The sequence below is a fragment of the Podarcis tiliguerta genome (assembly GCF_965153285.1).
Source record: "Podarcis tiliguerta genome assembly, chromosome: 13".
In the NCBI taxonomy this organism is placed as follows: Eukaryota; Metazoa; Chordata; class Lepidosauria; order Squamata; family Lacertidae; genus Podarcis; species Podarcis tiliguerta.
The window spans coordinates 9,778,874-9,794,956 of NC_139546.1; positions in this window are offsets into that span (position 1 = coordinate 9,778,874).

Genomic DNA, 16,083 nt, shown 5'->3' on the forward strand with positions numbered 1-16,083 from the left:
TTATGTTAGAAACCGCCCAGAGTGGCTTGGGCATCCCAGTAAGATGTGTGGAGTATAAATAGTTAAATTATCCTTATGGAATGGGACGTTCCTATTTTCATTGGGAAAATGTTGGAGGGTATCAAGTTGCAGTGGCAGGGCAAGACAGCACCTGCTGTTTTGTTTTATTTATTTATTTTAATCGGGTTAAGTACTTAATTCGTTCCGGAGGTCTGTTCTTAACCTGAAGCTATTCTTAACCAGAAGCACCACTTTAGCTAATGGGGCCTCCTGCTGCTGCCGCACCGCCGGAGTACGATTTCTGTTCTCATCCTGAAGCAAAGTTCTTAACCCAAGGTAATATTTCTGGGTTAGCGGAGTCTGTAACCTGAAGCGTATGTAACCTGAGGCGCCTGTAACCCGAGGTACCACTGTATCTATAACCATATTTTTACACATTTTTTTAAACAATATCTAGGATTTGCCGATCAGAAGGTCGCGGTTTGAATCCCCACGACGGGGTGAGCTCCCGTTGCTCGGTCTCTGATCCTGCCAACCTAGCAGTTCAAAAGCACGTCAAAGTGCAAGTAGATAAATAGGTACCACTCCGGCGGGAAGGTAAACGGCGTTTCCGTGCGCTGCTCTGGTTCACCAGAAGCAGCTTAATCATGCTGGCCACATGACCCGGAAGCTGTACGCCGGCTCCCTCGGCCAATAAAGCGAGATGAGCGCCACAACTCCAGAGTCGGTCACGACTGGACCTAATGGTCAGGGGTCCCTTTACCCTTTACCTTTATAATCATTACATTACATTCAGATTTCAATTTCCCCCTTCCCTGCTGACTTCCCTCAATTTCCGTCCCTGGTTTATTACATCTCACATTACATTCTGCTGTTTATATATCCTTCTATATTGTCATACTATTAAGTTTCCTGTTTTGTGTAAATAAAATTGCAAACATTTATTTAAATCCTGCCAATGACTCTGGTGTTTTTTTGTTGTTTCTGCAGATATGATGTAAAAGGTTCCCATTCTTTTTCAAATTCACTATGGTCTTCGCCCCCACAGTTTGTCTGTTAGCTTTGCCAAGAGTTGGCAACGCACCTCTTTGTTTTAGCTCTAACTGCGAAATGGGATGAGCCACCCCCGGTACGGCTTTTGGTCCACAAAGCCAGACATTCTCTGGTAATCAAGTATTGTATTACGCAAGAAGAATCAACTCTACCTGGAGAGGGTAGGGTTGTTGAACCATCATCATTTTTTATTATGCCAGACAGTCCACCGTCCTTGTTCTCTGCTAACTCCGAGCAAATTATATAACCCAATAATTTTTTATTTGCTAGTACTAATTCTGTTCCAATGGAATGCTGGCTCTTTTCGATTCGTTTAAGTGAGTAGGAATGATGCCCTGTGCCTGGGAGGTCAGAGATCTACTGGGCTGAGTACATACCCTTTACACAAAAGTTGACAGCGCCATTCAGCGTGTTGGAGCACCAGAGCCACAGTCTTGCTCCTGCGCTTGGCAGCCTCTTCAAAATCTTGAGGCCTAAAACTGAGGACCTCTCTCACCTAGCAAGGTGCAGCAGAAGATGAAGGGAGTTTGGGTGTTGCTCCTGGCAACCTTTTTTGCCAGCTCTGTTGCGGAGGCAGGTGAGTGGCAGCCTAGGGTGAGGAGAAGGTTGTGTTGTGGAAAGGGGGGGGGCAGCCCCAGGATTTTGAGACAGCTACAAAGCAATACTGAAGAAGGATGTGCCTTTGAGTGTGTGCATCATGACTTTCCTTTGCCAAGTCGTACCTTGGAAGTCGTATGGAATCCGTTCCCGAAGTCCATCGGACCTCCAAAATGTCCAGAAACCGAAGAGCAGCTTCCAAAAGAACGTTCGAAAACCGGAACCCTCGTGTCTGGATTTCGATCGTTCGGGAGCCAATTTGCTTCGGAGCAAATTTGTTTGAGAGACAAGGTACGACTGTATATCATCGCGACCATCCCAGGTCATTAAGAAGGGTTTGCTGGGGAAGGCTTCCAATGTCTCATGTTTGCCAGCAGATCTGGAGAACCTGTGGTCCTCCATATCTTGTGGGGCTCCATCTTCCACTATCTCTGAGCATTCACCATCCTGGCTGGGGCAAAGGGGAGTCCATTAACATCCATTAACATCTGGAGAGCCAATTGTTTCATCTGGAGGGCCATTGTTTGATAGAATAAGCTCAGCTATGGCCCTTATCTCAGAGAACAATGCTTCTGGCTAGACAGGCGCCTCTGTTCTTACTGAGCCACCTTCAAGGCTTCTGGGTCTGCCTAAAATAACGGCTGGAGTCTTCTGTTGCTTTTTGTGACTTTGGAAGATGAAGAGTCAGGCTGGCACTCATTGTTAAGTAGTAATCAAATGGAGACTATTCTGTGTGTGTGTGTTTATTTTCAATATACTTCAGTCATAAACAGTGATTTATACACAGCAGTTTTATTTATTTTGCAATCCCATCCTGCCCAGAAGCACTAAATTTCTATTTAATTACATTTAACTTTTAAGTTGCTTCAGGTTTTAAACAAACTCATGGAGGGCTTTGGAGAGTCTTGTTGTAATAATATGGATTGGACAATGACGGCTCATCAGGACTTCCTTTTGAGACATGTTTCTAGGCACAGATCTGTGCTTTAAAACCCATATTTATTTGTCCCGACAAAACCAGCATTTTACTGTTGAATCAGAGCAAACGGCAATCAGGTTTTCTGTATGAGCCCAATGCCTTTGTTGGAAGGAAGATGTGCTGGGTGATTTTGTGCTTGGTTGTTTCATGGCATTTTGCTCTATAGGTTGATATCCTGATATTTTTTTAAATTTATTTTTTAAACCATAGTCAGAATATTAAAAAGATGGTGGTGAGGAGCCACAGCTGGTCCTTTGCTAAACACCTAACAGATAAAGTCGCTTTCATTTGTTCGTACTTCCCCTCTATTTTACCTGGTTTTTCTTAGCAAAAAAACCATAGCCTAGTAGTAATAATAATAATAATAATAATAATAATTATACCCTGCCCATCTGGCTGAGTTTCCCCAGCCACTCTGGGCGGCTTCCAACAAAATATTAAAAATACAACAAAACATCAAACATTAAAAACTTCCCTAAACAGGGCTGCCTTCAGATGTGTTCTAAAAGTCAGATCGTTGCTTATTTCCTTGACATCTGGTGGGAGGGTGTTCCACAGGGCGGGTGCCACTGCCGAGAAGGCCCTCTGCCTGGTTCCCTGTAACTTGGCTTCTTGCAGCGAGGGAACTGCCAGAAGGCCCTCGGCGCTGGACCAATACAATATGATTGTATTTATGCGTGTGTTTTCTGTCAGAGTTATGATTGATAGCTGAGTTGCTTCGACAATGGGCATTAGGAATCTGTGGTGACCCAAAGAGCTGCGATTCTCCCTCCCCTTTAGTACACTTTCCCATATCTGCCTTATTTCCTAGCAGTCTTGCTCCCCCTGCCTGGGAGAGGCTGCGTGTGGCTAAGCCAGAAGCCAGGACAGCAAGCGGGATCGCCTGGCAGCGGGAGGAAGGCTTCCCCAAGAGCTGCGCTCCCTTTAAAGAGCGCACGGAGCATGTTTGCAGCTCTTGGGGGTTTTTCCCCGAGGAGGGAGACAGGACTGATGGGCTGCCCTCTTCCCTCCTCATGGAAAAGCCCCCAAGAGCCACACACACGCTCCACGCGGCTCTTTAAAGGGAGCGCTGAGCAGAGCCTCCCATCTGCATTCGCTCCATAAGACGCACACACATTTCCCCTTACTTTTTAGGAGGGGAAAAGTGCGTCTTATGGAGCGAAAAATACGGTACTTCCAAACAGAGCTTAATCCCAGAACCTGCTTTCTGCGTCCAGGTTCAAGCCTGGAGTTGGGTTAGAGATAAAGGCATCTGATAAAAGCCTACATTTTTTTGAGGATTGTCCCGCGGCAAAAGGGACCAGTGTTTATTTGGGTTTCACAGGGCTTGCTCCCAGGTAAGCTGGTACAAAATGGCAGACTCAGCTTCAGCATTAGGGCTGGTACTGGGCAGAACAGGGTTATTGTGCCTTTAAAAACCATATCTCCACATTCAGGACCAGCGGGACATAGCTAGCTTTCCTTGGTCCAGGTGGGAGCAGCAGCAGTGGCAGAACTGTTATGAGTTGGGGGTGTCAAGCTGCGTGCCAGACCCCACTTTTCGCTAGATCTGGATTCCAGATCCTTCTAATCCCTGGATCCAGGAAGTATTAAAGGTTAATCAAGCCAAACTGGCTCCTTGAAGAGGATGAAATAAGATCTGTGTGAGTCAGCAGATGAGTGGGGCCACTCCCTCAACAGATAACGCCACAGATGAGTTGAGTTATGTAAGCCAGAAGCCGATTTCTGCTGGAAACCAAGGCTGAGGTTATGGGAGAAACAAGACCCTTTTAGGGCCTTGATGCTGTGAACCCTTCCATCAGGCTGGAGATATGTGTTTCAAAAAACCCATATACCATAAAGACACCACGATCTCCGCTGTGCCTCATTCCGCTCAGAGACTTGGGTGCTGTGTAACAGTACCAGAACTCCTAGAGACCAAGGTCCCGTCAGCCCCCACCCATAAAATATTTGAGGGGGCCGGGGGCTCTCAAAGTTGATGGGCATTGCCATTCAAATGGTTTGCCTGCAACACATCATGTGATTGATTATTTAGGGCAGGTCTTACCTGCCAATCGCCTGCCAACCTAGCAGTTTGAAAGCACTCCCGGGTGCAAGTAGATAAATAGGGACCGCTTACTAGGGGGAAAGTTAACGGCGTTTCCGTGTACGGCTCTGGCTTGCCAGAGCAGCGATGTCACGCTGGCCACGTGACCCGGAAGTGTCTCCGGACAGCGCTGGCCCCCGGCCTCTTGAGTGAGATGGGCGCACAACCCTAGAGTCTGTCAAGACTGGCCCGTACGGGCAGGGGTACCTTTACCTTTACCTTTACCTGCCAATATTTTATTCAAGTCAGCAACCCTGAACAGTACAGTGGTACCATGGTTCCAGAGTGGCTTGGCTCCTGAATGCCGCAAATCCGGAAGTAAGTGTTCCTGTTTGCGAACATTTTCCAGAAGCTGAATGTCCGACGCGGCTTCCCCTTTTGTGCAGGAAGCTCCTGCAGCCAATCGGAAGCCGCACCTTGGTTTTCAAATGGTTTCGGGAGTCGAACGGACTTCTGGAACGGATTAAGTTCAACAACCAAGGTACAACTGTACTAGTTATACCGCTGGGTACAATTCCTTCAATGTAAAGCTGTGTTCTGATTGTTTTTATATACAGTCATACCTCGGGTTAAATATGCTTCGAGTTGAGCGCATTCAAGTTGCGCTCCTCGGCAACCCGGAAATAACGGAGCCCGTTACTTCCGGGTTTCGCCGCTTGCGCATGCGCAGACGCTCAAAATGACATCACATGCATGCGCAGAAGCGGCAAAAAACGATGTGCGCGTGCGCAGACATGCCATCACTAGTTACATTTACCTCTAGATGCGAACAGGGCTCTGGAACGGATCCCGTTCGTATCTAGAGGTACCACTGTACTGGTACCTTGGGTTAAGTACTTAATTTGTTCCGGAGGTCCGTTCTTAACCTGAAACTGTTCTTAACCTGAAGCACCACTTTAGCTAATGGGACCGCCACGCCGCCAGAGCACAATTTCTGTTCTCATCCTGAAGCAAAGTTCTTAACCCAAGGTACTATTTCTGGGTTAGCGGAGTCTGTAACCTGAAGCGTATGTAACCCGAGGTACCACTGTACAACACAAAGCAGGGGTACCAACTTGAATAAAAGACAATCGTACCTTGGAAGTCAAACAGAAACAATCTGGGAAGTCCGTTCGACTTCCAAAACGTTAGAAAACCAAAGCGCAGCTTCTGATTGGCCGCAGGAAGCTCATGCAGCCAATCAGAAGCCACAGAATCCCCGTCAGACATTCAACTTCAAAAAATAGTTTGCAAACTGGAACTATCCAGAGAAGGCTGGCCACACATAATTAATCACATGATGTGGTACACACACATTTGAATGGCAATACCCATCAACCTTTTGGGGGGGGTCCAGCCCCCTCAAATATTTTATTGTAGGACCCAGGCCCCCACGGTCCCTAGGAGTTGTCTGCTATGACAAATAGCATCAAATTGAAACACTCCCTAGCAAATTTTTCTATCCTCGCAAATCCCCACTAATTCTAGCGGTAGCAAACATAGAAGAAAAAGAAAAATACATTGCATGACTCCCGTAGCGATCTGCAAACTGAGTTAACGGGTGTTAAACGGCAAAATGTAATTCAATTTAAAGGAAGACATAGTAAGCTATAGAACGGTAGAATCATAGAGTTGCCGATTTCAAACAAGTGGGGTCATACTAAACAACTCAATGAAGCTTTGAAAAAAATGCAAATTACACACGAGGGGTCATTAGGAAAGGAATTGAAAACAAAACCGCTGGTATCAAATCGGCTTTGCAGAAATCTTTGGGACAATTGCATTTCGAATACTGCTAAATGATACCTCAGATTGACGCACAGAAATTATGAATTACCCCTACGCCCATCTTCTATCTTGTAGATGTTAGCTGGAGAGTAAAAGGGAATGAAGAAGAAAGGGGTGAAATGGATACAACAGAAAGACCAAGCAGGATTCAGCTCACGACCCAAGAAACCACCAAAAGCGGGAATAACTTTCTCAACATCGAAAAAAGGATGGGAAACGTAGAGGAAAGGGGTGCTCCAAAACAAACAAGCGGATCTGCCGACACCACCACAGAAGAGACCACGACCAGCACCTTGCCTGCCGGGCCTGCCTCCATTCTGACAACAACCAAAACCAGAGAAGACAACAATAATATGACCTCACTGGCCACTGCTTCCGCCACTGAAGCAACCGCCACCACAAATGAAACCGCTGCCACCACAAAGGAGACGACCGCAGCAACCACAAAGGAGAACACCACCGCCACCTTGCCGTTGACAACTGCCAACAGTCCCACAACAACAACTAAGGCCTCGCCTCTCACGACTACCACAGCTAGCACAACCACCACCACCGCATCGCCGGTCAAGACTGCCACCACACGAACAACCACCTGCCCTCCGACTACGATTACCAACACTCCCACAACCAGCTCAATGACCACAACTACCGCCACTCCCACAACCACCAGCACTGACTCGCCTGTCACGACTACCGCCACTCCCACAACCACCAGCACTGACTCGCCTGTCACGACTACCGCCACTCCCACAACCACCAGCACCACTGACTCACCTGTCACGACTACCGCCACACCCACAACCACCAGCACTGACTCGCCTGTCACGAATACACCCACTCCCACAACCACCAGCACTGACTCGCCTGTCACGACTACCGCCACTCCCACAACCACCAGCACTGACTCGCCTGTCACGACTACCGCCACTCCCACAACCACCAGCACTGACTCGCCTGTCAAAACTACAACCACTCAAACAACCAGCACCACTGACTCACCAGTAAAAACTACCACCACTCCCATAACCACCAGCACTGACTCGCCTGTCACGACTACCGCCACTCCGACAACCACCAGCACTGACTCGCCTGTCACGAATACCGCCACACCCACACCCACCAGCACTGACTCGCCTGTCACGACTACCGCCACTCCCACAACCACCAGCACCACTGACTCACCAGTCACGACTCCCGCCACACCCACAACCACCAGCACTGACTCGCCTGTCACGACTACCGCCACTCCCACAACCACCAGCACTGACTCGCCTGTCACAACTACCGCCACTCCCACAACCAGCACCACTGACTCACCAGTCACAAATACCACCACTCCCACAACCACCAGCACTGACTCGCCTGTCACAACTACAACCACTCAAACAACCAGCACCACTGACTCACCAGTCAAAACTACCACCACTCCCATAACCACCAGCACTGACTCGCCTGTCACGACTACTGCCACTCCGACAACCACCAGCACCACTGACTCGCCTGTCACGACTACCGCCACACCCACAACCACCAGCACTGACTCGCCTGTCACGACTACCGCCACTCCCACAACCACCAGCACTGCCTCACCAGTCACAACTACCACCACTCCCACAACCACCAGCACTGACTCGCCTGTCACAACTACAACCACTCAAACAACCAGCACCACTGACTCACCAGTAAAAACTACCACCACTCCCATAACCACCAGCACTGACTCGCCTGTCACGACTACCGCCACTCCGACAACCACCAGCACTGACTCGCCTGTCACAACTACAACCACTCAAACAACCAGCACCACTGACTCACCAGTCAAAACTACCACCACTCCCATAACCACCAGCACTGACTCGCCTGTCACGACTACTGCCACTCCGACAACCACCAGCACCACTGACTCGCCTGTCACGACTACCGCCACTCCCACAACCACCAGCACTGACTCGCCTGTCACGACTACCGCCACTCCGACAACCACCAGCACTGACTCGCCTGTCACAACTACCGCCACTCCAACAACCAGCACCACTGACTCGCCTGTCACGACTACCGCCACACCCACAACCACCAGCACTGACTCGCCTGTCACGACTACCGCCACTCCCACAACCACCAGCACTGACTCGCCTGTCACGACTACCGCCACTCCCACAACCACCAGCACTGACTCGCCTGTCACAACTACCACCACACCCACAACAACCAGCACTGACTCGCCTGTCACAACTACTGCCACTCCCACAACCAGCACCACTGATTCGCCTGTCACGACTACCGCCACTCCCACAACCACCAGCACCACTGACTCACCTGTCACGACTACCGCCACACCCACAACCACCAGCACTGACTCGCCTGTCACGACTACACCCACTCCCACAACCACCAGCACTGACTCGCCTGTCACGACTACCGCCACTCCCACAACCAGCACCACTGACTCACCAGTCACAACTACCACCACTCCCACAACCACCAGCACTGACTCGCCTGTCACAACTACAACCACTCAAACAACCAGCACCACTGACTCGCCTGTCACGACTACCGCCACACCCACAACCACCAGCACTGACTCGCCTGTCACGACTACCGCCACTCCGACAACCACCAGCACTGACTCGCCTGTCACAACTACAACCACTCAAACAACCAGCACCACTGACTCACCAGTCAAAACTACCACCACTCCCATAACCACCAGCACTGACTCGCCTGTCACGACTACTGCCACTCCGACAACCACCAGCACCACTGACTCGCTTGTCACGACTACCGCCACTCCCACAACCACCAGCACTGACTCGCCTGTTACGACTACCGCCACTCCGACAACCACCAGCACTGACTCGCCTGTCACAACTACCGCCACTCCAACAACCAGCACCACTGACTCGCCTGTCACGACTACCGCCACTCCCACAACCACCAGCACTGACTCGCCTGTCACGACTACCGCCACTCCCACAACCACCAGCACTGACTCGCCTGTCACGACTACCGCAACTCCCACAACCAGCACCACTGACTCACCAGTCACAACTACCGCCACTCCCACAACCAGCACCACTGACTCGCCTGTCACGACTACCGCCACTCCCACAACCACCAGCACTGACTCGCCTGTCACAACTACCACCACACCCACAACAACCAGCACTGACTCGCCTGTCACAACTACTGCCACTCCCACAACCAGCACCACTGATTCGCCTGTCACGACTCCCGCCACTCCCACAACCACCAGCACCACTGACTCACCTGTCACGACTACCGCCACACCCACAACCACCAGCACTGAATCGCCTGTCACGACTACCGCCACTCCCACAACCACCAGCACTGACTCGCCTATCACAATTACCACCACACCCACAACAACCAGCACTGACTCGCCTGTCACAACTACTGCCACTCCCACAACCAGCACCACTGATTCGCCTGTCACGACTACCGCCACTCCCACAACCACCAGCACCACTGATTCACCTGTCACGACTACCGCCACACCCACAACCACCAGCACTGACTCGCCTGTCACGACTACACCCACTCCCACAACCACCAGCACTGACTCGCCTGTCACGACTACCGCCACTCCCACAACCAGCACCACTGACTCACCAGTCACAACTACCACCACTCCCACAACCACCAGCACTGACTCGCCTGTCACAACTACAACCACTCAAACAACCAGCACCACTGACTCACCAGTCAAAACTACCACCACTCCCATAACCACCAGCACTGACTCGCCTGTCACGACTACCGCCACTCCGACAACCACCAGCACTGACTCGCCTGTCACAACTACAACCACTCAAACAACCAGCACCACTGACTCACCAGTCAAAACTACCACCACTCCCATAACCACCAGCACTGACTCGCCTGTCACGACTACTGCCACTCCGACAACCACCAGCACCACTGACTCGCCTGTCACGACTACCGCCACTCCCACAACCACCAGCACTGACTCGCCTGTTACGACTACCGCCACTCCGACAACCACCAGCACTGACTCGCCTGTCACAACTACCACCACACCCACAACAACCAGCACCACTGACTCGCCTGTCACGACTACCGCCACACCCACAACCACCAGCACTGACTCGCCTGTCACGACTACCGCCACTCCCACAACCACCAGCACTGACTCGCCTGTCACGACTACCGCCACCCCCACAACCAGCACCACTGACTCACCAGTCACAACTACCGCCACTCCCACAACCAGCACCACTGACTCGCCTGTCACGACTACCGCCACTCCCACAACCACCAGCACTGACTCGCCTGTCACAACTACCACCACACCCACAACAACCAGCACTGACTCGCCTGTCACAACTACTGCCACTCCCACAACCAGCACCACTGACTCACCAGTCACAACTACCACCACTCCCACAACCACCAGCACTGACTCGCCTGTCACAACTACAACCACTCAAACAACCAGCACCACTGACTCACCAGTCAAAACTACCACCACTCCCATAACCACCAGCACTGACTCGCCTGTCACGACTACTGCCACTCCCACAACCAGCACCACTGACTCGCCTGTCACAACTACAACCACTCAAACAACCAGCACCACTGACTCACCAGTCACAACTACCACCACTCCCATAACCACCAGCACTGACTCGCCTGTCACGACTACCGCCACTCCGACAACCACCAGCACTGACTCGCCTGTCACAACTACCGCCACTCCAACAACCAGCGCCACTGACTCGCCTGTCACGACTACCGCCACACCCATAACCACCAGCACTGACTCGCCTGTCACAACTACTGCCACTCCCACAACCAGCACCACTGATTCGCCTGTCACGACTACCGCCACTCCCACAACCACCAGCACCACTGACTCACCTGTCACGACTACCGCCACACCCACAACCACCAGCACTGACTCGCCTGTCACGACTACCGCCACCCCCACAACCACCAGCACAGACTCGCCTGTCACGACTACCACCACACCCACAACAACCAGCACTGACTCGCCTGTCACAACTACTGCCACTCCCACAACCACCAGCACTGACTCGCCTGTCACAACTACAACCACTCAAACAACCAGCACCACTGACTCACCAGTCAAAACTACCACCACTCCCATAACCACCAGCACTGACTCGCCTGTCACGACTACTGCCACTCCGACAACCACCAGCACCACTGACTCGCCTGTCACAACTACCGCCACTCCCACAACCACCAGCACTGACTCGCCTGTCACGACTACCGCCACTCCGACAACCACCAGCACTGACTCGCCTGTCACAACTACCGCCACCCCAACAACCAGCACCACTGACTCGCCTGTCACGACTACCGCCACACCCACAACCACCAGCACTGACTCGCCTGTCACGACTACCGCCACTCCCACAACCACCAGCACTGACTCGCCTGTCACAACTACCACCACACCCACAACAACCAGCACTGACTCGCCTGTCACAACTACAACCACTCAAACAACCAGCACCACTGACTCACCAGTCAAAACTACCGCCACTCCGACAACCACCAGCACTGACTCGCCTGTCACAACTACCGCCACTCCAACAACCAGCACCACTGACTCGCCTGTCACGACTACCGCCACACCCACAACCACCAGCACTGACTCGCCTGTCACAACTACCGCCACTCCAACAACCAGCGCCACTGACTCGCCTGTCACGACTACCGCCACACCCATAACCACCAGCACTGACTCGACTGTCACAACTACTGCCACTCCCACAACCAGCACCACTGATTCGCCTGTCACGACTACCGCCACACCCACAACCACCAGAACCACTGACTCACCTGTCACGACTACCGCCACACCCACAACCACCAGCACTGACTCGCCTGTCACGACTACCGCCACCCCCACAACCACCAGCACGGACTCGCCTGTCACGACTACCACCACACCCACAACAACCAGCACTGACTCGCCTGTCACAACTACTGCCACTCCCACAACCACCAGCACTGACTCGCCTGTCACAACTACAACCACTCAAACAACCAGCACCACTAACTCACCAGTAAAAACTACCACCACTCCCATAACCACCAGCACTGACTCGCCTGTCACGACTACCGCCACACCCACAACCACCAGCACTGACTCGCCTGTCACAACTACCGCCACTCCCACAACCAGCACCACTGACTCGCCTGTCACGACTACAGCCACTGCGACAACAACCAGCACCACTGACTCGCCTGTCACGACTACCGCCACTCCGACAACCACCAGCACTGACTCGCCTGTCACAACTACCGCCACTCCAACAACCAGCACCACTGACTCGCCTGTCACGACTACCGCCACACCCACAACCACCAGCACTGACTCGCCTGTCACGACTACCGCCACTCCCACAACCACCAGCACTGACTCGCCTGTCACAACTACCACCACACCCACAACAACCAGCACTGACTCGCCTGTCACAACTACTGCCACTCCCACAACCAGCACCACTGATTCGCCTGTCACGGCTACCGCCACTCCCACAACCACCAGCACTGACTCGCCTATCACAACTACCGCCACTCCCACAACCAGCACCACTGACTCACCAGTCACAACTACCACCACTCCCACAACCACCAGCACTGACTCGCCTGTCACAACTACAACCACTCAAACAACCAGCACCACTGACTCACCAGTCAAAACTACCGCCACTCCGACAACCACCAGCACTGACTCGCCTGTCACAACTACCGCCACTCCAACAACCAGCACCACTGACTCGCCTGTCACGACTACCGCCACACCCACAACCACCAGCACTGACTCGCCTGTCACGACTACCGCCACTCCCACAACCACCAGCACTGACTCGCCTGTCACGACTACCGCCACTCCCACAACCAGCACCACTGACTCACCAGTCACAACTACCACCACTCCCACAACCACCAGCACTGACTCGCCTGTCACAACTACAACCACTCAAACAACCAGCACCACTGACTCACCAGTAAAAACTACCACCACTCCCATAACCACCAGCACTGACTCGCCTGTCACGACTACCGCCACTCCGACAACCACCAGCACTGACTCGCCTGTCACGAATACCGCCACACCCACAACCACCAGCACTGACTCGCCTGTCACAACTACCGCCACTCCCACAACCAGCACCACTGACTCGCCTGTCACGACTACAGCCACTCCGACAACAACCAGCACCACTGGCTTGCCTGTCACGACTACCGCCACTCCCACAACCACCAGCACTGACTCGCCTGTCACAACTACCACTACACCCACAACAACCAGCACTGACTCGCCTGTCACAACTACTGCCACTCCCACAACCAGCACCACTGATTCGCCTGTCACGACTACCGCCACTCCCACAACCACCAGCACCACTGACTCACCTGTCACGACTACCGCCACACCCACAACCACCAGCACTGACTCACCTGTCACGACTACCGCCACTCCCACAACCACCAGCACTGACTCGCCTGTCACAACTTCCGCCACTCCCACAACCAGCACCACTGACTCGCCTGTCACAACTACAACCACTCAAACAACCAGCACCACTGACTCACCAGTCAAAACTACCACCACTCCCATAACCACCAGCACTGACTCGCCTGTCACGACTACTGCCACTCCGACAACCACCAGCACCACTGACTCGCCTGTCACAACTACCGCCACTCCCACAACCACCAGCACTGACTCGCCTGTCACGACTACCGCCACACCCACAACAACCAGCACTGACTCGCCTGTCACAACTACTGCCACTCCCACAACCAGCACCACTGATTCGCCTGTCACGGCTACTGCCACTCCCACAACCACCAGCACCACTGACTCACCTGTCACGACTACCGCCACACCCACAACCACCAGCACTAACTCGCCTGTCACGACTACCGCCACTCCCACAACCACCAGCACGGACTCGCCTGTCACGACTACCACCACACCCACAACAACCAGCACTGACTCGCCTGTCACAACTACTGCCACTCCCACAACCAGCACCACTGATTCGCCTGTCACGACTACCGCCACTCCCACAACCACCAGCACCACTGACTCACCTGTCACGACTACCGCCACACCCACAACCACCAGCACTGACTCGCCTGTCACGACTACTGCCACTCCCACAACCAGCACCACTGACTCGCCTGTCACAACTACAACCACTCAAACAACCAGCACCACTGACTCACCAGTCACAACTACCACCACTCCCATAACCACCAGCACTGACTCGCCTGTCACGACTACCGCCACTCCGACAACCACCAGCACTGACTCGCCTGTCACAACTACCGCCACTCCAACAACCAGCGCCACTGACTCGCCTGTCACGACTACCGCCACACCCATAACCACCAGCACTGACTCGCCTGTCACAACTACTGCCACTCCCACAACCAGCACCACTGATTCGCCTGTCACGACTACCGCCACTCCCACAACCACCAGCACCACTGACTCACCTGTCACGACTACCGCCACACCCACAACCACCAGCACTGACTCGCCTGTCACGACTACCGCCACCCCCACAACCACCAGCACGGACTCGCCTGTCACGACTACCACCACACCCACAACAACCAGCACTGACTCGCCTGTCACAACTACTGCCACTCCCACAACCAGCACCACTGATTCGCCTGTCACGACTACCGCCACTCCCACAACCACCAGCACCACTGACTCACCTGTCACGACTACCGCCACACCCACAACCACCAGCACTGACTCGCCTGTCACAACTACTGCCACTCCCACAACCCGCACCACTGACTCGCCTGTCACAACTACAACCACTCAAACAACCAGCACCACTGACTCACCAGTCACAACTACCACCACTCCCATAACCACCAGCACTGACTCGCCTGTCACGACTACCGCCACTCCGACAGCCACCAGCACCACTGACTCGCCTGTCACGACTACCACCACTCCCACAACCACCAGCACTGACTCGCCTGTCACGACTACCGCCACTCCAACAACCACCAGCACTGACTCGCCTGTCACGACTACTGCCACTCCCACAACCAGCACCACTGACTCGCCTGTCACGACTACCGCCACTCCCACAACCACCAGCACTGACTCGCCTGTCACGACTACCGCCACTCCAACAACCACCAGCACTGTCTCGCCTGTCACAACTACCACCACACCCACAACAACCAGCACTGACTCGCCTGTCACAACTACCGCCACTCAAACAACCACCAGCACTGACTCGCCTGTCACGACTGCCGCCACTCCCACAACCACCGCCTCACCTGCCACAACTACCACCACACCCACAACCACCGCCTCGTCGGCCACAACTACCACCACTCCCACAACCACCGCCTCACCGGCCACAACTACCACCACTCCCACAACCACCGCCTCGCCGGCCACAACTACCACCACACCCACAACCACCGCCTCGCCGGCCACAACTACCACCACACCCACAACCACCGCCTTGCCGGCCACAACTACCACCACTCCCACAACCACCGCCTCGCCGGCCACAACTACCACCACTCCCACACCCAC